This window comes from Cynocephalus volans, unplaced genomic scaffold (genome assembly GCF_027409185.1).
Source record: "Cynocephalus volans isolate mCynVol1 unplaced genomic scaffold, mCynVol1.pri scaffold_35, whole genome shotgun sequence".
Taxonomy (NCBI): domain Eukaryota; kingdom Metazoa; phylum Chordata; class Mammalia; order Dermoptera; family Cynocephalidae; genus Cynocephalus; species Cynocephalus volans.
This window is the reverse complement of record NW_026902463.1, coordinates 1,363,720-1,385,865: the sequence shown is the minus strand read 5'-3', so window position 1 is coordinate 1,385,865 and position 22,146 is coordinate 1,363,720. Positions and strand designations below refer to the sequence as shown.

The 22,146-nt window shown below is 49.2% G+C and overlaps 1 pseudogene; it reads right to left on the bottom strand.

Moving 5' to 3' along the window:
* Positions 1 to 22,146, bottom strand: part of LOC134369058 (F-box-like/WD repeat-containing protein TBL1X) — a 53,906-nt pseudogene that overhangs the window by 4,082 nt on the left and 27,678 nt on the right.

Sequence of the window (22,146 nt, the reverse complement as noted above, 5' to 3'; positions counted from 1 at the left end):
TTATCCTGCCTACCATCTGTTCTGTCCAGTTGGTCAATGAGATTGAACCTTAAAGGTGACTCTCCTTGCTTGGGCTGGTCTCTAAGCTCACCATGGTGAAGGGTTTGAATCTTCATGCCAGCCAGCCACGAAGAACAGAAAATGTAAAAGTGACTCTCCATACTGAGCACATGCTCAGACTCAGATTGGTTGCTCACCCTGCTGCAGAAGAGGCAACTGTCGTGTTTTGGGGTGGCATTGCCTACGTTTAGGGATACTGTCAGCACTGAGGCGCAATCCTTGAGAAATAAGGGTCCTAGCTCCTCCCCTCGAGCTGCCTGGAACACAATTGTGGTGAACATTCATGGAAAGAAGAACCTCTGGATGCCTATGATATAGCATGTGAGTCAGGCCCAAGTTAAACAGATGATGTGTCATCACGCTTCCGTAATTGTGTGTCCTGCTCTTCAGCCAAAGATCCAAAGCACTTTAGTGCATTCATTTGTGGAAATAATCCCTCAGGGGCAGGTGGCAGCCAGGGCAGGGTTGTGGCCTCCCCAAGCCCCGACCCATGTTTGACCTCACCCCTCCCCCTGGCTTTGGTGGCCGTGGATGCTCAAGGCCACTGATGTCATGGGTGAGAGGGGTGTACCTACTCCATGGGGTGCAAAGGCCAAGGCATTGGGAACGGGGTGAATATAGTACACCTTCATAGTCACATAAGGTGAGAGGAATTGAGCTTTTCTACATTTAATTATGGATTCATTAATGTTTTGTGTTCTGAAGTGCTGCATGTCATTAATACTTGTCACCATCCCAGCCCATCTATGTTCCTTTCTGTCCTCATACGCATGAAGCCAGTAGGGTTGGGTTGTTAAATTCTGCCACCAGAGGAACTCTGTCATGATTTTAGATGGAGGACGTGAAGCAGAAGTTTTCCTTTGGGAGCTGCACAGGACAGTCCTTTGGGCATCAGCAAAAGGCAGATGTGGCGGTTGCCAGCGGCCACTGGGTGTCATCTTGAGATTCACCTGCTTTGGTCACGCAGGTGGCCGAGATCATTGTGGAGGTCTCCTGCAACCATTGCAGTCCTGGATTTCGAGAAACTTCTTCCCTCACCTTCATCCTCTGCCTTCCAGCATCTGTGTAAGCTTCTGATTTCATATGAAATCACTTCCATTCTGAAGACTTAGAATTGCTTGTGTGTTCCTGGTCAAACCCTGACTTTTCCACCTTCCTCAGAAATGTCTGTCCTGTAGAGGTTGCCCACTGCTCGGAGGGAAAAGGAAAATTCCACAGAGAGGTGCCTTCAGATTATCTAGTTTCAGTAAACAAGTGTATTTCATCAAATCTAAGACCCCTTTGTTTGTAAGATGTGCAACTGTGTGATGAACCACATAGAAAGAAAATGCTGCCTTTTAATCTATCACTCACCATCAACTATAGCGTGCAAATCAATTTCATTGGTGTCAAAAAGGTGAAGAAATGGGTGGCTTAAAGCATGTAAAATGCTATTTCTAAAGCATAACCTGTGGCCTTAAATGGTTAATGCAAGGAAGTTCCAATAACCGAGGACTAGTAATGTTAAGTCCAAGGGAAGAGTAAGAAAGCAGCAGACCTCATCTAAGCTTTGCAACAACCATAGTACTAATCGAAACAAAAGCAATCTAATCAGATCTGCCCAAAATTCAAAATTACCAAGAAGACTTTGAAATATGAAGTGATATCCACGGTCACAAGCAGAAAGCTTCACCAGAAATATTTACTTTACTTTTAGGTGTCAGGTAATACTAGGATGAGTTCCTCAAACATAGCGAGATATTTAATCACTTCCTTGCATCCAGCAAGGAGAAAAAAGAGGAAGTTGGAATAATTATACATCAGTAGATTCATAAGAGACATGTCATCCAAATGTTAAGCACCGAGATTGTTTCGATCCTCATGAATAGAACGCAACAGTAAAAGGGCATATATGAGACAATACAGGAAAAGGTCAAGCCCAGGGGTCATTTGATGTCACTAAAGGGTTATTATTCATTTGTAACAATGGGGCTACTTTTACTATAGTTTTATTTTGAATGGGAGATGTCCTTTTCTCCTAAAAAAGTATACATATCTTTGCAGGTTAAGAGAGATGACATCTTCAGTTGTTCTGACAGGACTAGGTGGAAGGGTCGAGGGGGTAGTGCAGATGAAATGGGATTAGTTTTGAGAGTATTTGTGAAGGCCAATGAAGGATACGTGGGAATTCATTACACAAATCCCTCTAATGTATTTTGGAAGTTTCCATAAAAGAAATTGAAGGAAAGTATACAGAATATGAAGACAAATCTCTGTATTTTTTTTTTTTTTTACATTTTTCTAAAGTCAAGGAACATTAAATCTACAGAGAATTTCAGTAAATTAATGGTAAATATTTACACTTCTTCCTTGATGTTGCTTAATACTACCCCCGAAGATTTCAGCTGCCTACCGCTGTGAAACACCTGTTCTTCATGGTATGGCCCAAAACAGCTAATGCGGTTGAAATAATAGATGTAAAAGTGAAACGTTGTAAAGCATAGAGGGCTTTCTCTGTCAGCAAAATACCCTTGGGAGGCATATAGAAAACACCGCGAGGTAGTGAAAGGACATACACTGGGATAAATTGTATTTGGCAGACCTGACTTTCTGTGGACTGAAAATGCAGGTGTTTCTAAAACGCATCAGGTTAGGGCAGATGTTGAGGGGCGTTTTCTGGAAGTGAGATTGTCAGAAAGGGAAGGCTCTCATCTCTTCACCACCACCCTCCACACTCTGCCTTGTGTAAGGTGCCTGCTTCCCTCTCACCTCTTCACCTTGCCTTCTGTTGATTCCCTCCAAGTGCCAGGCCTAGCTGTTTCAAAGTTGTTCACGCTCTCTCCAGTTGGTCATTCTAGTTATTATCTCTCTAATTCTATTTCCTTTTGGGAACAAGGACCTATTTCCGTTTTCCATTCCTTTTTCCACTTTTGGATTCCTCTCACATATACCTATAAAAGACCCTTATAATTCCTATTTGCCAATATACCCCGATCCCATGTTCACAAGTCACTCCCTCCCTGGAGAGTCCACTTAAGTCAACATCGCCATAAATTTTTTCACTACCAGCTGGCTTCCATTTATCATAAAATGCCAGATTTCACCTTGGTAGTTGACACACTTTGTAAGAGCATGACATTTGTCTTAATGGTCTTAATCATCCCTTGACATATTGTTGGCTGTTGGCATCACTTTTACATGATAAGCTAGACTGGGTTTTGCAACTGGAAGTTCTGTCCATCTGCCCCACCTGCCCCGACATTTCCTCTTGTCAAAGTTCTACACATAAAGCATCTGCCAGGAAAGTGTACTTTTGGAGAAAACTTGAAGGCTCAGGGTATCCTAGGTTGGCGTTAGTGACAGACACAACATCCATTATGTCCCAGATACACTAGTTGCTTACTTCTTCCTCACAATCCAAAGCAGGTGTTCCTCTTTGCTATGGAGATTGCGGGGCCAAGAGTCCTTCCATCCTTTGTGTCCATCATCTGCTAGTGCCTCAGGGTCCTTTGATTCCAGGTGGCAAGGGACACATCAGTGCTGTTCCCATTCCGTTACCTGGAACTCAGTCACGTGACCATACCGCAGTATAACGGTGGCCGGGGGTTGTGTGTGTACTCAAGAGGATGATGAAATGGGTGTTTGGTAAGTAGATAGCAGTCTCAACCATACGCCACCTACCTAGTAGCAGAACATAAGTCATTGATGCCTCCTTTAAGGTTGTCAATTTCCTTGTGACACCACACTCTCCCCATTGCACTCACATACTTGGCTCCCCTTTGCCTCCTTCCCTGCTTCATTTTCTCCATGTCACTTGAACTTGTGCTTGGTTATATTGTTGGCAATCACGGACTCCTCCCTGGAAGTGGTATTGCATCCTCTTCATGGCTGTAGGACTTGCAGTTCATCCCTGAAGGCACAATCTATTGCCCCATTGTTACGCTTCACCCAGAAACCTGCTTTAACCAATGGGACAGGAAGTGGATCTGAAGAACCCCAAGTCCGTGTAGACTCTCTGCGGTGGCATAGATCTTCTGTGTCATTTCTCTCCCTCTGCTGTGAAAAGGGCAGTCACCGAATCCGGACTGCTCCTTCAGACTGTGTTCTGGAGCAAGATGGTACGTGGGGCTGGGCAGGAGCCATCCTGTCACCTCCTTCACATGCCATCAGCAAGAATCGATGTTTATGCTTTAACTTACTGGGATCTGGGACTTACCACCATAGCTCAAACCTGTGGTGAGTTGTTACTGATACAGTTCCTGATATCGTATACACGTATGACTTTCCATCTTGGCTGTCTTTTCCCACTAGAAGCAACTGTTCATAAGGACAGTGAGTTTCACTAGCTTGATTCCTGCTGTCCCTAGTGTGTGGATTGGCACCTAGAACATAGTTTGGCTCAATTGATTGTTGATTGAGCCACATCCTGGGAATCAGATGTAGGTAGAGGTTTTCTATTGCCGAATGCATTCCTGTATCTTTCCACAACTATGATAGTTAATGACAATTTGCCATTTGGCCTTTCGATGGTTTTCTCGTTGGTTTTACTTCTGTTTTGTCAGGCATTGAAACTACAGGAAGAAAAGGTGAGTGACTGGAGAGCAGCATGACTCTGAAGACAATTAAGAACTGTAACGTCCCCAGAAAGTCCTCTGGTTTCACATGACATCTTTCTCACAGCCATCGAACCACTCCCTCTTGCCTACTCAATAAATACCTGTAAATAATGAAAATGATGAAAATGAATGGCACCCCTAAAACTAGGATGGACAGGCAAGCTTTTGCTAGTTTGGGAAATTTTTCTACTACATCTGAGGTTCTTGAAGCTGGATTGAGGAAATACCTAGATCATTAATCTTAGATGTACTCCCCCAACCCATGCATGAGTATGTGTCATTTCTGAAGGTGTTTTAAACTCCGTGGCATCTTCAGATTCTGTGATGTACAGTCATTAGTATCTCGGACATGCTTTGCCTCTTGCTTTTTCCTTCAGGATCTGTCGATTCCAAAACTCTTAGCAAATGCCAGCCCGTGGGCAGACGAGACTCATGTTGCACTTGGAGATGGCATGTGGGGGTCATACACGGGACCCCACAAGTGCAGCGTCCCAGGTAGAAGCCGAGACGAGAACAGATGTGACAGGGGCAAATGCTGAGAAGCGTAATTTTTCAACACTCAGTGCCAATGAACTAGGAAGTGGGACAGGAGAAAATGCCCCCACAAAGGTACTGAGTAGTGACAGCCAATTGGACATAGAAGAGTGAATAAAGAAGGTATGATCCCTGTCCTGGGGGGGGGGGGGATGACCGGGATCTGTCTTATATGATCTTCTATAGGGAAAGGCAGCATTAACAAATACAAATACATAGGTAATTTATAGGAGTACCACCTCTGGCAAAGGTGAAGCAGCCATGAGAGAGACAACCGGCTACCTTTACATGGTGGAGCCGATATGAACGGTTCTCTTGATGAAGTGATTTTTTGTTTGTTTGTTTGTTTGTTTTTTGCCAAGACCAGAAGTATGCCAGTGGCAGTGGTGAAGGGAGGTGTGCATTGAAGGCCAAGGACACTGAGCAAGAGTGAGATTCTGTCAACACTCAATGTTCTCTCAACTTGTAGGTGTGTGATTTTCTTTTTACAATTTCAAATACAGCTGGTGATCATTTGCCTGTAAAGCTCCTGCCTTTTTCCCACATAGCTACCCAATTATTGCTACATCATACACCGAATAAGTCAACTGTTCCAGGTGCTGAAATGATTACTTTGTTAAATATTAAACCATTATAAATTATTTTTAAAAGATCATTTATGTGTTATTTGTGTGGAATCCAATTAGCCTGAGACATAGCAGCTTAAAACCACAAACACATAGAATCTCACATTGGGCGATGGTCAGAAATCTGGGAGGGGCTTAGGTGGGTATTTCTGGCTCAGGGACTTACAGAAAGTCACATTCAAGATGGTGGCTAGAACTGCAGTCACCTGGAGGCTTGACCTACTCATCCAGTTGCCTGGGACTTCACTGGTTTTGGCACTGAAAGTTTCCTGTTCTGTGTAACCCTTCTGTCTCAGAATGGGTGGTGACCCTACTCGTATGTATGTTGACTGCAACGCTCAGCTCCTCACTGGCTGTTGGCAGGAGGCCTCAGTTCTCCTCCATGCGGGCCTCTCCGTAGAGCTGCTCAAAATGTGCAAGCAATCTAAGACTGAGACACAGCACAGTAAAAAGCGATCCAAGAGAGAGGCAGAGGCATTCACAGAACTTTCACAAAACTGAGCACGTGTTAAACTACAACGAATATATGAATCATTCAGTAAAAGGTATTCATACAATATGCTGATCCAAGCAGGTCACAGATGTAGATGTATTCCATTACTTCTATAAGGGGATTCTATTTTGTGTTTCTATACAGATGTGCTTACATGCCTAGAAGACATACATGAACATGCTTATAATGGGCATCTCGGGGTTGGTGGGATTCAGGATATGTTTCACTTCATTTTGCTCATCTTTATTTCTAATTTCTCTGCAGTGTATTGTTTTTATAATAATTGTTTAATTACAAGAATCCGGGCCATATCCTGTCCTAATCACTGTGGAAGACAAAAACAAAAAACAAAACAAACAAACAAAAAACATTGCCATTTTGCAGACAGGAGAAGCAGCAAAACATAAGTAGAAAGGTACATGTCAGAAGACCAAGTTAATTTAATGATAGTATGTGTAAATAGATTAAATGACCACAAGGATTGACCTTAAAAAACAATTATGTAATTTTACCTAGCTTCTCATTTTCCTTAAACATTAAAAATAAAGGTCAGGGCAAAAGTTGATCAGCAGGTATACAAAAAGTCAGCCGCAGTGATAATACTGATCCAGGCAGGGAGGAACTGCTGGCAAAAAGCAGTCGATGAATCAGGAGTCATTACATGGTAAGAGGTTTAAATACAGATCAATACCTTATGTATGATTAATTACATCGAATCGAAAAGTAGAAATCAAAACCAGGTAGACCATAAGGATAATTTAACAGAAGTGTGACAGAAATGAAAGATGGTATTATATGTTTCAGCCTTTGACAGAAGTTAGCAAAATTAAATGCCAGATACTGATACAATTGAAAAGATATCATCGGTAGACCTCAAATTCAAAAAGAGAATATACTCTTATCAGGAATTCATAGGACTTTCACAAAATTCAGTACCCACTACTGTCCAAAGAACACTGTGAATTACAGAAGATACAGCACGGGCCACAGTCTGGGACACAAACTTAGAAGTTACCGAGACTCTTCTGTGACACTAACAGTACAATCGATGATCACCACCACTATCTCCCTAGCCACAGTTTCTTTCCTGAACTTTCTCCTTGGGTTCTAGGCCTGTGGCTGCAACTGTCCACTTCTGTGTCCACCCCTGCCCATGCAGCTGTCCTCTTCTCACCTTGCCTGAGTCTTCCTGTGTTCACTTCACCAGTCTGCCCCTCACCAGTCCTTGCCTTGTCACTAGCACCCTCACCTACTCGAGCACCCTGTCACCCAACGAACTGACTGCCAGTACGGGCCTGAGCTCTCCCTTGTCCACAGCCCACACTCAGCCCTGAGGTAGCCAGGTCTCAGGCTTCCCAACTCCCACGGAGCTCTCTGTTCTTACGGTCCCCCAAGTCTGTTGTTTCTGGAGCCTGGGGGCAGGTTGACATTTCCCGAATGCTGTTTCTTCCCTGGGAGCACATCGAGGGCTGACGCTTGTGGGGAGCTGCCCACGTTACACCGTAATCACCATTACAAGATGGCGCCGGCGGACACTGACGATCGGCAAAAACAAGTCTAGAGCGCATGTGCTGGGAATTTCCCCACCTCTAGTCTCTGCCTCTCCCTGGCGTCATCTGGGCTGATGCACGACCGCCAATCAGATGGGAACACGTCCTAGGCGAGGGACTGTCTCTATATAAGGGGCGCGGCTCCCCTCGCTCGGGGTCTCCATTTTTGGCAAGCTTATGCTCTCCCTCTCAAGATCCATTAAAGCTGATCTGCAGAAGGATCCTTTGTGTGCCGCGTCGTTCTTGCTGGCGAGACGGTAGCGCGGGACATCTGGTGCCGAAACCCGGGAAAACTTGTGACATCGTCAGCACCTTCGGAGACCCCCTGGTGACAGGGAGGATTCAGAACTGCAGGAGGGTAAGTTCAGAGAGGTGTGTCTGTTCTTGGTCTGGGGTGAATTCGGTTAGATTACAAGGTTTTAGACTCATCCCTTGGTGTGGTCAGACTGACGTAGATAAGCAGCTGCACCTGAGACCCGTGTGAGCCTCTCGTACATAAGGGAGCGGTGTGTCTCACAGCGCCTCCTAAAGCAGAGCGCGTTATGGGTTCTACGCAGTCTATGGTTACCGCGTTAGAGGCTGTGCTGAGACAACGTGAGATCAAAGTAGGGGGCCATGTACTCAGAAATTTTGTGAAAGAGGTAGATCGTGTGGCGCCATGGTATGCCTGTTCCGGCTCCCTAACCTTGAGTTCTTGGAACAAACTGGGCAAAGACCTTGACCGCAAGTACGCAGAGGGAGACCTACGTCAGGGCACCAAGACCGTTTGGAAGTTCATTAAGAATTGTTTGGAGGATGAAGGCTGTAAACCGGTAGTGACAGAAGGACAAAATATATTAGAGGAAGTCCAAGACAGCATGTCAGAAACTGAACGGAGTGAGAGGATGGGTACCCGCAAGAGGAGAGACGTCTCCTGTAGAAAAAAGTGCCCTCCCGGTAAGTCTACGGACGAGGGAGAGATTCTAAACCATCAAAGTGATGTTCCCGGAAAATCTGCCGGGGAGGAAGGGGTTTTAAACCCCCACCAAAAGAGAAAAAACAAAAGAGAGCTTTACCCTGTAGGAGAGCTGAGGGCCATAGACCAAGGGTTGGAGGACTTAAATCTACATGAACCCGACTCTGACTCCCTCAGCCCTAGCGAGGAGTCCGATTTAAAGGAGGAAGCTGGGGGCATGCCACCTTTGAGTGGAATACGTCCGAGACTTTTGAGTCTTCTGTTTCTGTCCAAAGGTACGGACAAAATACGTCTGTACCATCGACACCAGTCTGCCTTTTCCCCCCTTTCGTGTTTATTTTAGTTCAGGATGCAGTACAGGAAAATCAGATTACTTGCACCAATGAATCCTGCTTTTATGCACAGTGTTGGAATGCTACTGGGTTTAAATTGGCTGTGATTGCGCGAATGCCTAGGTGGGTTCCCGTTCCTGTGGAGGCCCCTAATGCTATGTCCTTATTCAGGCAAAAGAGGGATTTTGGTTTCACCGCAGCAATTGTTACCGCTGTCTCCTTGGCAGCAGCTGCAGCTACAGCTGCGGCTGTGTCTTTGGGTACCACGGTTCAGACTGCCTCCACATTAAATAATTTGTCCTCTTCTGTTGCTCAGGCCCTGAACACACAAGCTGCGATAAATGCTCAGTTAAAGGGAGGATTAATGGTGGTTAACCAGCGGGTAGATCTAGTACAGGAACAAGTAGATGTTTTGTGGCAAGTAGCACAGTTGGGGTGTCAGTGGAAATATTCAGGATTATGTGTAACCAGCATCCAATATGAAAATTTTACCAGGGCGGCAAATTTGTCTCATCAATTGTCTAAGTATCTTTTAGGAAACTGGACAGGGAACTTTGACGACCTGATGCAAGAACTGCGCTATGCCATCGTGTCTGTGAATTCAACAAGAGTGGATGCCTCCTTTTCAGCTGGACTGTCCTCCTGGATCACAACTGCCATGTCACATTTCAAGGAATGGGTGGGGGTGGGGTTGTTTGGAGCGGCCCTCTGCTGTGGACTAGTGTTCCTTCTTTGGCTGGTCTGTAGGCTGAAAGCCCAAACACAAAAAGACAAGGTGGTCATTGCCCAAGCACTTGTGGCTCTGGAGCAAGGAGCCAATCCCGATATTTGGCTATCTATGCTCAAAGACTATTCCCCCCCCCCTCTTTTCGGCTGGCCTCCCTGAAAACTGATCAGTGGGGTTCGCCCTGGCTCGTGCTGGCCCACAATTCACAATTCAGAGTCCGCTCCAGTAGATCCAGAGCGGGGCAACTTCCCCCCAGACGTGTGCCGACCTAAGACATGGTGCCTGGTGGCGATAGGGTTAACCTTTGACGGGTAAGGTCACGGCCTGAGGTGGGTCGACCTAAGACAGGACTACTGGCTAGACATGTTGTGGCCAATGAGCTTGCTCCAGCCTCTTAATGTAATAAGAAAGGGGGAGATGTGGGGAGCTGCCCACGTTACACCGTAATCGCCATTACAAGATGGCGCCAGCCGACACTGACAATCGGCAAAAACAAGTCTAGAGCGCATGTGCTGGGAATTTCCCCACCTCTAGTCTCTGCCTCTCCCGTGGCGTCATCTGGGCTGATGCACGACCGCCAATCAGATGGGAACACGTCCTAGGCGAGGGACTGTCTCTATATAAGGGGCGCGGCTCCCCTCGCTAGGGGTCTCCATTTTTGGCAGCTTATGCTCTCCCTCTCAAGATGCATTAAAGCTGATCTGCAGAAGGATCCTTTGTGTGCCGCGTCATTCTTGCTGGCGAGACGGTAGCGCGGGACAGACGCTTTGATTTACTTTGCATTCCCAGGGTTCTGCACAGTGTCTCCTGCATAACAGACGCTCAGATGGTTGAATAAATGAAAGAAAGCGAAAGCAAATTTTCAAGAAACATGGGCATTTTGGGTACATCTCCCATTGTCAAATAAAATAATTGTACTCGGTGTTGTCATTTCATTAGTCCCGTGTGGCTCCTCCCAGTTCCATGGAGAATCTCTGACATTTGAACAGGAGTGAAGACAGTGGATGGGAGGACTGTGCATGTGGAGAATGGAAAGAACCCTAATCTTTGACTGTGAATATCCTAGAAGTTTTGGCCAAGACACAAAGCAAGTGCTTTAAATGAATAGGTCAGTGTTTTGCATGAGTGGTTAAGTAGCATTTGGACATCGAAGGGTGTGCTGTAAACACTTAAAGGAAGGTTTAAGAAAACTGTCCTAGGTCCGAGAGTCCATTTATACCTTATGTCTCCAGACAAACTGCTAGGTGATTCCACGTTTACCCGGCCGAGCTCTTACTTCTACCAGCCATTTATGGGTTGCCTTTTTCGTGCTTTGGAATTAAAATTTAAAAGTTAAAAAAATACAATATCCAAGTTGTGCTTGGTCTTCGTATCTACTATTCAACACCGATTTCCATGAGCAAATATTGGCTCTACCAAATATTACCCTCTTATTTAAAAGCTTTATGGTACGATATTTTAAGCCGATGCAGAAAAAGAAAAAAAAAAAATAGTGAAAGGAACCCTCTATCTCTTACCCACCTTCAATAATGATCAGCTCATGACCACTCGTGTTTCATCTATATGTCCACATGCATCCCCATTTCCATATGATTTTGAAGCAAATCAGACTTATCATTTAATCTGTAATTATGTCAGCATGTGTACTTCAAAGATAACGTTTTAAAATAGTAACCCCACCATTATCACACAGAGTTGATGATGAGTATATGTGCACAGAATGTGATGATCAAATCAGGATAGTTGGCATATTCGTGCATTAATCAGTTTCTAACAGCATTCTCTAATCACAGGAACTGGGAATCCTTAGAGAAATGGCTGGTACTAGGACTGGGATGTGGAATACACAAGCTGAGCCTGCAGTGTCTTCTAGTATGAGAGGGTTGTGCTCAAAGAAAGCCTAGTGCGGGGAGGGGTGTAAAAGGGACACAGGGGATAACCCCAATGTCCCCAGTGTCTGAATGTGGAAGAACTGAGCTACAAAATGAATGAAGCAGTATTGGATTAGAACCCAAAGCATAAACTCAATGTCCATGAGTCCATGCCATCATCAATAAATGACTGAATAAAGAAACAAATGAGGGAGAGCACACAAAGCTGTGCACGTGATTCCAAATAATTTACGTAGTTACTGTGCCCTCCAGGATCTGGAGCATATCTGCCCACTGCTTAAGGGTGGGCTGCCCATAATAATGTCCTTCCAATGAACATGGCATGGAAAATGGTAGAAAAGAGTACCTTTAGAGTGTAGAAACCTGAGAAACACTGTGTCAGCCAGGTGACCGAGATCAGCATTGACAACGAGAAGTGCTGTTGATAGCATGGATCTTTAATAGGATGTGATGAGGACACTCTGTGGTCTTCTTTCCCAAACCCGTAAGTCTAATGTAATCATGAGAGGAACATCAGACAGATCCCAATTGGGGGCACTCTGCAAAGTACTTGATCAGTACTCCTCAAAACGGACAAGGTCACCAGGAACAAGGGAAGCCTGAGAAACTGTTGAAGCCTGGAGGAACCCAAGGAGACATGACGACTTAGTGGAGTATGGGATCCTGGAACAGGAAAAGGACATTAGGAAAAAAATGAGGAAATCTAAATAGAGTCTGGACCTTAGTTAATAGTTATGTATCAGCATTGACTCGCTAGCTGTGGCAAGGGTACCATAGTAGTGTAAGATACTAAAAACGGGGGAAATTGTGTATGGAAAAAATGTGCACTCTCTCCACTATTTTAGGATCTTGCGAATCTAACGCTGTTCTAACTTTAAAGCTTTATTGACACTTTAACAGTTCCTTGATATCATCAAACATTCATGTAGTATTCAAAAATCAAATTTTCGTACACACTTAGTTTTCACAGTTTGATATCCTACTTCCTTTAATTGTCTGATACACCACTATGCAATAGACTTATAATGCAGGACGTATAATTATATATACCACAACCGCCACATGAAAAATACCAAATACGCGAGATGGATGTCATAATATTGTATATTTTCTTTCACATATGTAAACTGTTTTCTTTTCGATGTCTAAGAGATATAAGATGATTACAGGTATTTGACCATTCTGCGCTGGTGTGTGTGATGTCTTTAAATCCTGCCGTGTATTTTTCACCCAGGAGACTTGTGCCTTCAGACCTCCCCTCTTCAAGTGTCCGTTAGTGCATGAGCTGGTGGCTGGACTATTGCAAGGTCCAGGTCTAAGAGAACAATGTGGGTCTCACAATGTGGTCCCTGGACCAGCAGCACATGCCTTGCCCGGGTTCGTGCTAGACATGCAATTTCTCAGACTCCACTCCAGACCTGCAGAATTGAAGAGGGGTAGGGAGCCAGGAATCATAAGCCCTCCAGGTGATTCTGCTTCACATGCCAGTTCGACAACCACAGCTGGGGGTTCTAAGACATAAGAGATTTAAACAGGCTTGGCCTTGGAAAGGAAGAAAATCCTTCAGTCTTGACAGTCTGATTGAAGTTGGAGGACAGTATACTGAACAATAAGCCAGACACAGAAGGATGACTACTACGTGATACCACTTCAATGAGTATGAGGAATGTAAAACAGACTCAGAGAAGCAAAGACTAGAAGAGTGCCCTGGAGCACACGGGTGAAGAGGGAAGGAAAGCAGGGAGGGGTGATGCACACACCTCCTCCCTCCTCCAGTTGTTACTGCAATACTTAGGATAGCCTTTGGCTACTTTGACAGGGAGACCCCCAAGCCCAGGAGCTTCCAAAAGTGGGAAACTTATTTGTCTCTTGTGTCCCTGTTGGCAGTCTGAAGGTGCTCCACATAGAGCAGGGATCCATGCCCCTTCTTCTTGTTCTGCTTTCCTCAGCTTGCGGTTTCCAACTCGTGGCCCAACACAGTTGCTCCAAGTCCTGCCATCACATCCACATCCCCACTCAGTCACTTCTAGCCTCTGAGGGGTCTTTTAATGAGGTGGCCACATACCCAGTGAAAAGACTCTTAATCTAAGAAGTGGAGAACTGAATTCGTGGACAAGAACATTCTCCGTCACACTCCTATTAAATTATCATGCAGCTACACGTGACGGTTGAAGCTTAACTGAAGGGATGAAATCTGTAAGGTAGAAAAAGTGGCGAGGACAAGGTTTATATGTGGATTTGTGATAGGAGAGGCTGTGGGGATATGTGGGGGAGTGAGAGCTAGAGAAGACGGGGAATTTTCCAGGAGATACAAGGAATTGATGATCTATGGCCCGTTCGATGATATCGGAAAGTCCAGTAGGAGTTAGGATTTGTTTTCTAGTATTTTTGGTCATAGAACGTCTCTGTGAAAGTCTCACCAGGTTAACACTGGACATAATTGGGAATTACAGAATTACAATGGGAAGAGCAACATGACAGCAACTCTCTGGGGAATTTTGATCATCCAAGAGTGACTTTAGCGAGGTGTGAGAGGAGTACAGAAGGGATCAGAGACACATCTGAATGACCTGCAGCGTGAGGATTTGGGACAATAAGGAAGGGAAAAACGCAGCCTCAAGGGGGTGAAGTTAGTCCTTGGTCAGGGGGTACTTTTTTTCTTTTTGGGAACTTGTGCCCTGTTCTTGATCCCAGTCAGGGCCGCGTGTCTGGGATTTCTGGTGCGTAGACGGATGGCTTGGCTTCAGGCTGCAGGATCCCTAGTCTTTACAGAGACAAGAAGGCTGAGCAGCCAGCCCGAATGGAGGTGTTTAAAGGAAAACATGCCCAGAGGGGGATTTAGAGGCAGAAGAAGAGCTTTGTGGAGGGAGAAATTTGCTAGTAAAAGGGTTGGGGAGCTTGATTTGCTCCTGGTGTGAGAATTCAATGTCACGATCCCTGGAATGACCCGCGAGGTGCAGAGACGCAGGATCGCAGCCGGGCTACCCGGAAGGGGCACACGGAGCGTCTCCACCCCAGCGCCCCTGGCCGGTACATGGGAGTCTCTGGGCAGGCGCTGGAAGTCAGGAGTCTTTATAGGTCCCTGGTGATCCCAGGCTGTGACCAGGGAGGAGCACCAGCCATCGGGCAGGGAGACCAATGTCCCCTGTGACCGGGTGGCCCCTGACCGCCGTGCTCCAAGCCGCCTGTCCTCCTCCAGCTGCCTAGGGGAACGCGCCTTTCCCGCCTTCCCCTCCATTGCACTCCAAGATCCCCTGCCACCTCTCCCCGCTCGGTTTCTCTTGTCCTCGGCATCACTGCGTCCGTCATTTCAGCTCCACACACTGCAGTGTACAGTGTCCTGCAGCTTTTATTCCAGCATGTATCGGAAGCCACGAAGTCGTAGGCCGGCGAGCCTCTGTCACCGGCTGTGCTGTTACAAGGTTTTCCATTAGTGAAGGCTGAGGAGGCTCCCTTCTGAACACTTGGACCCGGCTGCATTTTCAGTCTGGACCCTTCCCACGCATGTGCTGAGATGCTCACAAACTCGCTTCCCACAGAGGACCAAGGTGGCTCGCCAGGTGCCCGTGTCACGACCACTATGTCGGGAAGTTCCCTGTGGTAGTTGGAGCGTGAAAGTGGGTCTCAGCAGATGGCTGTGTCCCCCCAAACCTAGATGTTTTCATTGCTTCTATGATGTCCCTCTCTGATACCTTCTCTATGATGCTATTACCCATAATGTCCCATCAGGTCACCCCTCTGTATGATATGACCTAAGATGTCCCTGTATGAATCCCTTCTGTGTGATCCTACTCTCTATGATGTCCTTCTATGATACCCCACTCCATGATGCTGTTATCTACAATTTCCCTGATTCCCCTTTTCATGACATCATGTATGATGTCCCTCTATACCACCCCTCTCTATGGTATTATAAATAATGTCCCTTTATGATACCCCTTGTATGATATCTATGATGTCTCTCTATGATACTGCACTCTATGATATCATCTAATAAGTCCCTCTATGAAACCCTTCCCCATAATGCCATTATCTATGATATCTCCTCTACGATACCCTCCTGTATGTTATCTATAATATCCCCACTATGACACCCCTCTTTATGATAGTAGCTAAGACGTCACTCTATGAAACTCTTCTCTATGACCCTACTGTATATGATGTACCTCTATGATTCATCAGTCTAGATTATCAATAATGCCCTCTATGATTCCTCATTCTATGATATTATCTATAATGCCCCTCTATGATTCGGCTTTCTGATGTTATCTATAATACCTCTCTATGATTTCACTCCCTATGATACTATTTGTAATGCCCCGCTATGATATTATCTAGTAATGCTCCCCTATGATTCCTCTATGTTATCTATGATTTTTGTCTATGATTTGGCTCTCTATGATTCTATCTATAATGCCCCTCTATGATTCGGCTCTCTATGATACTATCTATACTGCCCCTCTATGATTCGGCTCTCAGAGGTTACCTATAATGCCCCTCTATGATTCTGTTTTCCATGATATTATGTGTAAGGCCTGTCTATGATTCGTCTCTCTGATATTATCTATAATGCCCCTCTATGAATCGGCTATCATCTCTAATGCCCCTCTGTGATTCAGCTCCCTATGATACTATTTATAATGCCTGGCTATGATTCAGTTCTGTATGATTCGGCTCTCTATGATGTTACCTACAATGCCCCTCTATGATTCGGCTCTCCATGATAATATGTGTAAGGCCCGTCTATGATTTGGCTCTCTATGATAATTTCTATAAAGCCCCTCTATGATTCGGCTCTCAGATATTATCTATAATGCCTCTCTATGATTCCACTCTCTATGATGTTATGTGTAAGGCCCATCTATGATTCGGCTCTCTTTGATATTATGTATAACGCCCCTCTATGATTCAGCTCTCTACGATATTGTGTGTAAGTGTCGTCTATGATTCGGCTCTCTATGAATATATCTATAGTGCCCAGTTATGATTCAGCTTGCTTACATTATCTATAATGCCAGTCTATAACTCGGCTCTCTATATTATCTATAATGCTCCTCTATGATTCCCTCTCTATAATTTTATCTGTAATACCCAGCTATGTTTGGCTCGCTGATGTTATCTATAATGCCCGTCTATGATTCGGCTCTCTATGATATCATGTGTAAGGACCCTCTATGATTCCGCCGTAGGGGAACATACTCCATCTGGGTGGAGGTTGCGTGACCTGTGGGGTTCCAGCTCCCTGTGGGGTGAGGGGTGCGGTTCGACGGGGGGATATGCTCTTGGGGATTGAGAGCGCGCCGGCCGCGGGGCTGTGGAGGTGGCGATCGGCTCCTACTGGGTAACGGCTTGTGGCCAGCTGTGGGCACCTGCTCCGTGGAGAGGGAGGGCTCTCGTCTTGGGGAGCAGGGGATCTGCTCAGTGCGCTGGGAGGGCAAGTGGCCTGTGGTGGGTACCAGCTCCGTACAGCGTGAGGACTCCATACTTTGTTGGTGTCCGGTTGACTGGGTGGGGACTTGCTCCGCATCACTGAGAGCACGCAGCCCAGGTGACAAGGATCTGCTCCTACGGGATGTGCGATCCTGATTTTACCGGTTCCCCGGTGAGGTCCCGCGGTCCTCTGGGGGCGACATGCTCTTCAGTGGTGAGGTCACGCGGGCCGTGGGGGTGGGGAGGTGGTGATCTTTTCCTGCTCGTGGTGGCGTGTGGCCTGCTGTGGGCAATTACTCCGTGAAAGGTGCGGGCTTGCGTCTCGCGTGGTGGGGCATCTGCTCTGTGGGGTGGGAGGGCGTGCGGCTCGTGGGCGTTCCTGCTCTGTGCGGGAACAGGGCTCTGGTCCCAATGCGGTGGACGTGGTCCTACCGGGAATGGCTACAGACTTTAGTAGTGTCCCGGTGAGGGTGCGCAGCCCATGGGATTAGGACACCTCCTCCTCCGGAGTGAGTTGGCAGTCCGATCTGGGCGAGCTTCTTCCTGCGTGGTTAGGGCGCACGGCCAGGCCAGCGGTGAGACCTCCTCTGTGCGGCCTGAGGGTACGGGGCCACGGGGGGTGGGGGGAACTGCACCGTGTGTGGTGAGGACACACGTCCGTTTGGGGCACCTGCTCCGTGTGACTTGAGGGCTCCAGACCTTATCGGTGACCAGGTTAGGGCTCTGGAACCGGGTTGGGTACTTACTCCTGCAGTGTGAGGGCACACGATCCGAAGCGTGGGGGGAACCCGCCAATGTGCGGTGAGGGTCCATGGCCCGCCAAGGCACCTGCTCCGTGCAGCTTTTGGGTTCCAGACTTTATTGGTGCCCAGGTGAGTGCGCGAGACCCGCGTTGGTGACCTCCTCCGTGCTGGGTGTGGGTGCGGGACCAGCAGGGGGGCTTGCTCCCTGCAGGGTGAGGGCGCACGTCACGTCGGGGCACTTGCTCCGTGCAGCTTTAGGGCTCCAGACTCCCCCCGGGTCCGTGTGAGACAGTGAGGACCTGCTCAGGTAGGGGTGACGGGGAGGGGCCCATGGGAATTCCTGTTCCGTGATGGTGAGGGCTCAAGACATATCGGTATCCAGGTGAGACTATTGGCCTTTGAGAGGACCTAAATGCTCCATGCGGAATGAGGAATCCAGACCTTACCGGTGTCTGGGTCAGGGCGCCAGGCCCGCAGGGTACGTGCTCCATACGGGGTGAGGGCACCCGGACCTGGGGGACCGAACTGGTCGGTGAAGTATGAGGGCTCCAAATCTTATGCATGTCCTGGTGAGGGCGCGCGGCCCACGGTGCGGAGCTGTGCCTTCTGGAGTGAGGTCTCAACGCCTTACAGGTGTCCAGGTGAGGCGTACATCCCAGGGTTGGGACCCGCTCAGTGAAGAGGGAGGGGCTCTTCCCTTAGTAGGTGAGCATACTCCATTCAGAGGGATGGCATACGGCCCGCGGGAGTCTTGTTCCCTGTCATGTGAGATCATGTGACACTCCCGGGAACGTGGGCCAAGCTTACGGGGATGAGGGCTCATGGCCCTTGCGGTGACGTTCTCAGCACGCCATAAGGGGAAAAGGCCAGGGCGGGGAAGTTCACCGACTGGGGTGAGGGCATTCCACTGACTTCAGGGACCTCCTCCCTGAGAGCTAAAGGCACAGGACCCACGTAGGCGACCTGCTATTGCGCGCTGAGGGCATGCGGTCCGAGGTACAGCGGGGGACGTGTTCCTGTGAGTTGAGGGCCCGTGGACCGCAGGGGTACTTCCTAGGTTCAGGGTACGGGTGTGCGTCACGCCGGGGTAATTGCTCCGTGCGGATCGAGGTCTCTAGGTCTTGTAGGTGCCAGTGTGTGTGCGGCGGGGGGTATCTGCTTAAGCGTGGTGAGGTCACTTGACCCTCGCGGGGACATGCTTCGTGCGTGCGGCGTGAGGGCGCCCGGTATTTTGGAGACCTGCTTAGTGCTTTTGAGGAATACAAACTTTATCGGTGTGACCTTGAGGCGTGCGTCCCTCCGTAGGGACCCGCTCAGAGTAGAGGGAGGTCACGTGAACCGCAGTTGGGGATCATGCTCCATTCGGGTGCAGGGCACATGGCCCGCGGGCATCCTGCTCCCTGAGGGGTGATGTCCCTCGCTTTGATGAGGAAGACATGTACTTAAAGGGTGAAGGCGCTCGGCCTTCGGGGACGGACCTCGTCCGTGAAGTTTGAGGGCTCCAAATCTTATACGTGTCCTGGTGAGGGAGCGCGGCCCACGGTGCGGACCTGCGCCTTTCGAAGTGAGGTCTCTAGGCGTTACAGGTAGGTGTCCAGGTGAGTCGTGCATCCCTACCGCCTAAGGCCCTGCTCAATGCAGAAGCAGGGAGTGCTTCCCGCGGTAGACGAGCACACTCCATTTGGAGGGAGGGCATACGGCCCGCGGGAGTCTTGTTCCCTGTGAAGTGAGATGATGTGACACTCGCGGGAACGTGGGCCAAGCGTATGGTGTGAGGGCTCTCGGCCCTTGTCGTGAGGTTCTCAGTGTGTCACGGTATAAGGCCAGCACGAGGAACTGCTGCACCGTGTTGGGTGAGGGCATTCCACTGGCTTCTGGGACCTGCTCCATCAGGGCTAAAGACGCGGGACCCGCTTTGGTGACATCACGTGACCCTGGCGCGGACATGTTCCCTGCGAGTGGGGTGAGTGTGCGTGGCTGATTTGGATACCTGCTTACTGCGTTGGGGGACTAGAGACTTCATCGGTGTCCCCTTGAGGCATGCGTCCCACCCTAGGGACCCGTTAATGGTAGAATGAGGTTGCACGTCCCGCAGTGGGGTTTCATGCACCATTCAGCTTCAGGGCCCTTGTCCCGCGTGTGTCCTGCTCCCTGTGCGGTGAGGTCCCGCGGTCCGCTGGGGGCGACCTGCTCCTGAGGGGTGAGGGCACTCGGCCCCCGGGGGTTCTGCTCCCTGCGGGATGAGGTTCGGCGGTTCGCTGGGGACCACATACTCTAGTGGTGAGGGCGCCTGTCCCGCGGGGGTCCTGCTCCCTGTAGGGTGAGGTCCAACGTTCCTCTCTGGGCGACCTCCTCTTCAAGGGTTATGGAGCGGGACCCACGGGTTCCTGCGTTCTGTGGGGTGAAGTCTCGCTGTCCGCTAGGGGCGACATGCTCTTCTAGCGCGGGTCCCGTGCCCCCCTGGGGTCCTGCTCCCTGTGGCGTGAGGTCCTGCGGTCAGCTTGGGGCGACCAGATCTTCAGAGGTTAAAACGTGCAACGGGAGTCCCGCATCTTGTGGGCTGAGGTCCCGCGGACGGCTGGAGGTCTTGTAGGCGACATGTTCTTCAGGAGTGGGGCACGCATCCCGCTGGTGTCAAGCTGCCTGTGGGTGAGGTCCCAGGGTCTGTGGAGAGGACATGTTCTTGAAGGGTGAAGGTGCTCGGCCCGCGGGGACGGACCTGGTCCTTGAAGTGGGAGGGCTGCAAATCTTATACATGTCCGGGAGAGGGCGCCTGGCCAACGGTGCGGAGCTGTGCCTTTCGGAGTGAGGTCTCTAGTCCTTACAGGTGTCCAGGTGAGGCGTGCATCCCACGGTAGGGACCCAGTCAGTACAGAGGGAAGAAGTGCTTCCCGTGGTAGGCGAGCATACTCCATTTAGTGGGATGGCATACGGCCCACAGGAGTCTTGTTCCCTGTCATGTGAGATCATGTGACACTCGCGGGAACGTGGGCCAAGCTTACGGGGATGAGGGCTCACGGCCCTTGGTGTGACGTTCTCAGCGCGCCATAAGGGGAAAAGGCCAGCGTGGGGAACTGCGCCATCTGGAGTGAGGGCATTCCACTGGCTTCTGGTACCTGCTCTGTGAGGAATAAAGGCGCGGCACCCCGTTGTCGACCTGCTCCTGTGCGGTGAGGGCATGCGGTCCGAGGCACAGTGGGGGACGTGTTCCTGTGAGTTGAGGGCCCGTGGACTGCGGGGGTATTTCCTTGGTTCTGGGTACGGGTGCGCATCACGCCGTGGTACATGCTCCGTGCGGATCGAGGTGTCTAAGTCTTGTAGGTGTCCGGGTGCCAGTGCGTGTGCAGCGGTGGTTATCTGCTTAAGCGTGGTGAGGTGACCTGACCCTCGCGGGGACGTGCTCAGCCCGTGCGGCGAGAGGGCGCCCGGCATTTTGGAGTCCTCCTTAATGCTTTTGAGGACTACAGACTTTATCAGTGTGCCCTTGAGGCGTGCGTCCATCCGTAGGGACCCGCTTAGTGTAGAGGGAGGTCGCACGTCCCGCAGTTGGGGATCATGCTCCATTCGGGTGCAGGGCGCATGGAACACGGGCATCCTGCTCCCTGAGGGGTGATGTCCCTCGCTCTGATGGGGAAGACGTGATCTTGAAGGGTGAGGGCGATCGGCCTGCGGATGTCCTGCTCCTTGTGGGGTGAGGTCGCACGGTCCGTTGGGGACGACATGTTCTTAAAGTGTGAAGGCACTCGGTCCGCGGGGACGGATCTGGTCCGTGAAGTGTGAGGGCTCCAAATCTTATACGTGTCCTGGTGAGGGCGCGCGGCCCACGGTGCGGACCTGCGCCTTTCGAAGTGAGGTCTCTAGGCCTTACAGGTAGGTGTCCAGGTGAGGCGTGAGACCCTACCGTGTAGGGACCTGCTCAGTGCAGAGGCAGGGCGTGCTTCCTGCGGTAGACGAGCATACTCCATTCGGAAGGAAGTCATACGGCCCGCGGGAGTCTTGTTCCCTGTGAAGTGAGATGATGTGACACTCGCGGGAACGTGGGCCAAGCGTACGGTGTGAGGGTTCACGGCCCTTGGTGAGACGTTCTCAGTGCGCTATAACGGTATAAGGCCAGCGCGAGGAACTGCTGCGCCGTGTTGGGTGAGGGCATTCCACTGCCTTCTGGGACCTGCTCCGTCAGGGCTAAAGGCGTGGGACCCGCGTTGGTGA